General features: G+C 39.9%; 1 long non-coding RNA gene across 2 annotated transcripts; it reads left to right on the top strand.

Annotated features, from left to right (window-relative positions):
• The first annotated feature begins 252 nt into the window (after positions 1–252).
• On the top strand, positions 253–4771 carry LOC145487478 (uncharacterized). Of its 2 annotated transcripts, none has more exons than XR_014049411.1 (4): positions 253–552; positions 2745–2838; positions 3892–4043; positions 4636–4771. It is a non-coding gene; the product is annotated as an uncharacterized LOC145487478 (long non-coding RNA). The 2 variants fall into 2 exon arrangements; XR_014049413.1 differs by lacking the exon at positions 253–552 and adding an exon at positions 2115–2226.
• Positions 4772–5466: the final 695 nt, after the last annotated feature.

The following is a 5466-nucleotide window of genomic DNA, read 5'->3' as shown; positions in this document are numbered from 1 at the left end:
TTTGTGATTTTCATGAATTTCCTTCGGTGAAATCTTCCAAAATTTTTACATCACATCGCTTCCAGCGGGATACGAATTTTAAACACGAAAAAAGTCGGGGTTGTAAAGGCAGTTTTTTCGATATTTTATTTTAAGTAAAATATTTTCTACCAATCTGCCAAATTTTACGGAATTTCACCGAAGGAAACGCGAGAAAATTCACCGTAAGTTTTGCTTTTTGTGCCCGCTTTGACGTAATAACATATCGACAAACACTGACGTTTCCTTTGAGCGCGCGCAGATTACTTCCTCAGCGCTCGCGCGATCGTAAAACTATAGGGAGCCACCTTAATTCAAAAGAATCCAAACTCATTGGCCTCGTTAAGTTTTGTAGATACTACGCAAAACAGAATCTAACGTAACTGTTAATAATTTCAGCAATCTGGAATCTGGACGTGGTCTTCACTGAGCAAAACCGAATATATTCCAGGCTTTCAACAAAGCTTTCTAATGTTCAATAATGACTGTGGTTTGGTACGCAGAAGTAAAGCCGGTTTCCTTGTTAAGACTTGTGTAAGTAAACACCTACCTTCTGACTTATTTATTGGATGCTTCTTTTCATGGTTTGTTAGTAAAACACTTAACGGCGAAACGGTAATAGCTTTCAGCACATCCTCGCAATCATTGTCGAGTTGGTGCTATCTACACTAATAGGAAAGCTGTGCGGGCTAATCCAGACGCTAGTTAGGGTAACCTAAGCGCTATTTAGGTTAACCAAAGCACCATTTAGGCCCGAGAATGCTACCGAGGCGACCCGAGCATATGTTACAACTCTCTGTTACCCGTTATGTCGTTGCACCATGCTGGTTTTCTCTAGCTAAGTGACGGAGTCGGAGTCGGAGTCGTACTCAGAAGCCTAGAGTGATACTATCTAATGAAATCAAACTAACGGAGTCGGAAGCAGAACACCGCATCCGCCTACGACTCCGTCGCTTACGATCCAGTGAAAACTAAATTGTCGGAGTCGCAAGCGGAAGCGGAAGAATAAACCAATCACAATGTTTGATTCCGGGCCTTGTGATTGGTTGGTTCTTCCGTTTCTCCTTCCGACTCCAACAATGTAGTTTTCATTGGATCCTAAGCGACGGAGTCGTAAACGGAATCGGAAGAAATGGAAACGTTGCGATTCTTCCTACTCCGATTCCGTCGAGCTTACGACTTCGCATACGAATCTGATTTTCGATTTTTACTAAGTTATAAGCGCTCTTATCACTCCGACCACGACTCCGGCTCCGACTCCGTCGCTAGTGAAAACCAGCCTTTAGTAAGACGCCAATGCGGAGCATTGAGTTTCGTGTGATCTCGCATTATTGTCAATCAAACCAAACAACGTACGCGTGCAACACGTGGAATTCGCATGGCCTACTAAGTGATAAAGTTATTTCTATGCTATGAAATTTAACCACACTTACTTCTGAGTGGAGTCGAAATATATGTGACTTATTGTGTTAGTTGTCACGTTTATTCAACATCCATGGCCTTTCCAATTAGTAATTCGATTAATCAGCATAACCTCGATTTTAATTATTTTAACTTGTACCCTTGTATATTATACTTACCTATTTACGAATCAAATAACTTGCAAGTAACATGAAACTAACATTTCAGTCACTTAATATACGCTATGTTATGGTGAGACCGTACATCAACTGCAATGATTTTCACCAAGGTAGGCTCTCAGTGAAAAGAACAAGAGATCTAAAACAATCGCCTCTGTCAGACTTGTCTACTCAGTTTGCCCTCCGGCATGAGAATTTAAACAAAATGAGTTTCTTTCCGAAAATGAGTTTTTGTCACGGTTTTTCTTTACACACAATGCTTCAGCGAGAAATATATTTACAAATTGGTATGAGTGACGCACTATCTGAAGGAAGATTCAACTGACTTGTTATGGTAATGCAGGGAGACTTTACGGAGAACAGAACGGAACAGCACACCTGGGAAACCGTTACATTGCTTCGGTATCGAAGAGACTTGTCGCGCACTATTTGTGTAATTTATTCACCCAAACGTGGCCAATCGTTGCGTGGCACGATACTGATTACAATGGTTTATTTGTTACAACCAAAAAGTTTATCTTCGCACACTATTATAGCTTTGTTGATGATTCCGTCAGGAGTTTTTCATTGAGGAAGTGCTGAATTGCTCGTTATTAGAGTATTATTATATTGGATAGCAACTGTCAAGGTGAGATACTCCCTCAAACACAATATAATGTCACTGTTTCCAATAGCCAAAAATAAGTTTTTCACCGTGGGCTTTTGTGCCTTGGTACTATTTCAGGATTATTTTTAAGTTGTAGACTTATTGCCGAAATCAACTTGCTATCGATCTACAACACGAAGATTAAAATTAAATTAAGTCAAGATCTCTCACAGGAAGTCATCATTCTGTCCTGGGCGAAAATAACTCCTAAAACCTCACCAAGCACTAGAAGACTCTTTTAACTTCTATAATAGCCAAAGAATTTTTTTTGTTGATCGTTTCTAACTGTCTTCTCTATTAGACCACTTTTGGTGCCGGCGTTAGTCGGCAGCGAGCAAATTCTTTTCCCGTACATCTTTGTGATAGGACTGAAGAGGATGTTATTCGATGGCAAGGTCTTCAGTTTTACCCTATTGGTCTAAATTCCACATATGTTTTCCCGCGACAGCAGGTTTTTTACAGTATTTTGTTTTCTTTCCGCTTTCCAACGGTGCCCAAAGGATTAGATGTCGCTCGTGAAGACTATTTCGTTCATTCTTCTGTTGTCTGCGGTGATGCTGGAGGGAGCTCCTGGACGATGGGATCCCCAAGAAGGTATTTTAACAAATTCTAGAACTGATTGTAAAATTGTAGAGTCTCCCGATCAAATTACTCATCCTTTCTCACTAAGAATTGTTTACAAAAACACACAAGAGTTATATGCCCTCTTAGTTCATTTCCGAGCTTGCCGACATTGAGTTAGCTTAGGTCATGATTTGATGCAGCGCTGAGTTCTCTGAAAAAAATGGAACTGTCAAAGAAATATATGTCAATCAATCAACAGTAAGAGGCACACTTTTCAGTTCTAGGCCTAGTTATATATCATAGTTATTTCTAGTCAATGTTATGTAGCTCAATGTTTGAGCATTTGACTGGCCAGCGGACGTGAAATCTTTGTGTCTCAATTACTTGAATGTCTTTCTAGGGGAATACAATTGACATTTCGATTTGGCTAACTAAGAAAAGTAGAATAACTACCACAATGATTTGAGTTAGCGCCCTCCTTCCAATAAGCGCTCCTTTCAGTGCGCTCGAGCTCTCCATTGAGGGCCGTTTTTACAAATAAGCGCCCCTTTGTAATAAGCGCCCCAAAGCCAATGTTTCCCCCTCTAGATCTGTAGTTCACTTTATCTTTAATCGGATTTGACATTACGTGGACTTTATGTGAAGTAAAAGCTAGGCGAATGCCTTTGTAACCCGGATGTACGCACATGGTTTTGGTCCTGTGGAATAGAACATATTCGCATTCTCGGTCAGTGGACTGGAACTAGCATGCAATGGAGGCTCATGCGGGAAATATTATTAAAAAGAGATAAATATCATTTGTATTTGAAAAGACTCCTGCATTAGCCACAGTTGCAAGCTAGTTCCAGTCCAATACCGAGAATGTACGAGCAGAATATATTTTATGTATTATTACATTTAATATAATCCTTATCAACTTGGCCGAAAATTACTTGATCTTTGCTCCCAAGTCAGCTATTGAGAAAGGAGAGGGACAGATTTAAAAATTACATGAGCGAAGCAAATTAAAAGAAAAGTACTCGAAGAGATGTGCAGCATACAAGTTTATACTTAGGAATTTCACCCATATTGGTGTTTCAACAGGTGAATTCGATGACGCAGTATTGGAAAGTCGTCAACTGCCGCCCTGCGGACAACAAAATCCCGAAGACTTTTGCATCAGTGCTTCATGTGCGATCGACGGCTATGGATATTGCCCTTATCCGGATCAGAATTGTTGTCGCAAGGGTCCTCAGGTAAATTTTAAATCTATGAATATTGATATATTTTTCTTTCAAAGACCCTTTGTTTTTCACAGAAAGCCTGGCTGTAATGTTAAACCGACTGTTAGCAGAAGATCTGAAAACGCGTTTAACGAGAAAAGCATTTGATGATGAAACTAACTTTTAAGAATCGTAGTTACTCAAATAAGCACCGTACTTGAATAAGCACCGCACATGAGAGCAAACGTTTAAATAACCGCCCTTGACTGCATGAAGCGCTGAACACCTGGACCGCAACCCGGCGTTGATTTGACACACTTCTACTGTACAGCGCGACCGTGAGTCAAAGAGGCTTAGACGCCCATAAAGCTACTTCACTCCGATTTAATACAAAACTAAGGGCTGTTATATTGGGTTCAGAAACGTTTGATGACGAGTTTTAAGCTGAAAGCAGTAAAACGCTGATAGAATTTTTCGTCCTTCCAGAAATGTACTAGCATCATTTCGTTAACCCCCTTCTCTCTCCCTTCGCTTCTTTCTCTTCGTTTTTGAAAGCAAGAACATGTTTTCGAATGATATCATTAATTACTTAGAATGATTTATTATTTCTTTTTTTCATCTGCAGTGACAACTGAACGGCAACTACCCGTCAACGACGTTAACAGTACCGAATAAAATAAGTCATTGGGACGAGAGCTGTCTTTGTCGGGTTACAATACTGCAGTTTTTGCAGAAATAAAAATTAAAAAATGGAGAAATCACTGGCGTTGTGTGTTTGTTTTCTTTCATCTACAAGGCCAGTATTCTAACATAGAAGAGATGGAATGAAATGCTCTCTGGATCGTTATAAAATATGTCTCTTGAGATTAAGTCAACGTGACGACGCTAACGCCAAACGCAGGAAAACGTGTGCGATAGAGTTACGAATGGTTTTGGTTCTACTTATGATTGGTAGAAAAAGTGTCGCTAGTTTTATAAGGCAATCGTGTAGCGCAGTGGACGCAAAACCAATTATATTTTGACACTCAAATGAAAACCGTTCTTATATGGATGGACAGATACTTCATTCTTCTTTTTCTTGAGGAGTGAGTTTGGGACATCTGTGCACCTCATCAAGTATATTACTCTGCAATGCCGGGTTGTTTGAAAGCCGGTTAACGCTAACCCAGGATTAAAAGTTAACCGAAGTATTAATTTTTCTTGTATAAAAAGGTTTTTTACTGCTCACGTTTTGTGTAGTTTGAGCTTAGTCAAGTTCAAAACTGAAAGACAAACGTTATAAACAGAAAACCTCGCCGAGAAGTTACAAGACTGAAATCAAAATTCTTAATGTTAATCCTGGGTTAGCTTAATCGAGCTTTGAACAACCGGACCCTGGCATGGTGGCAAAGTTGGCAAGTAAACTTCCCAGGACGAGCATGGGCTCCTGGCATGTGTCCAATTTGAGACAAAAGCT

The sequence above is a fragment of the Orbicella franksi genome, chromosome 1, assembly GCF_964199315.1.
Source record: "Orbicella franksi chromosome 1, jaOrbFran1.1, whole genome shotgun sequence".
In the NCBI taxonomy this organism is placed as follows: domain Eukaryota; kingdom Metazoa; phylum Cnidaria; class Anthozoa; order Scleractinia; family Merulinidae; genus Orbicella; species Orbicella franksi.
This window is presented reverse-complemented; position numbering and strand designations above follow the sequence as displayed.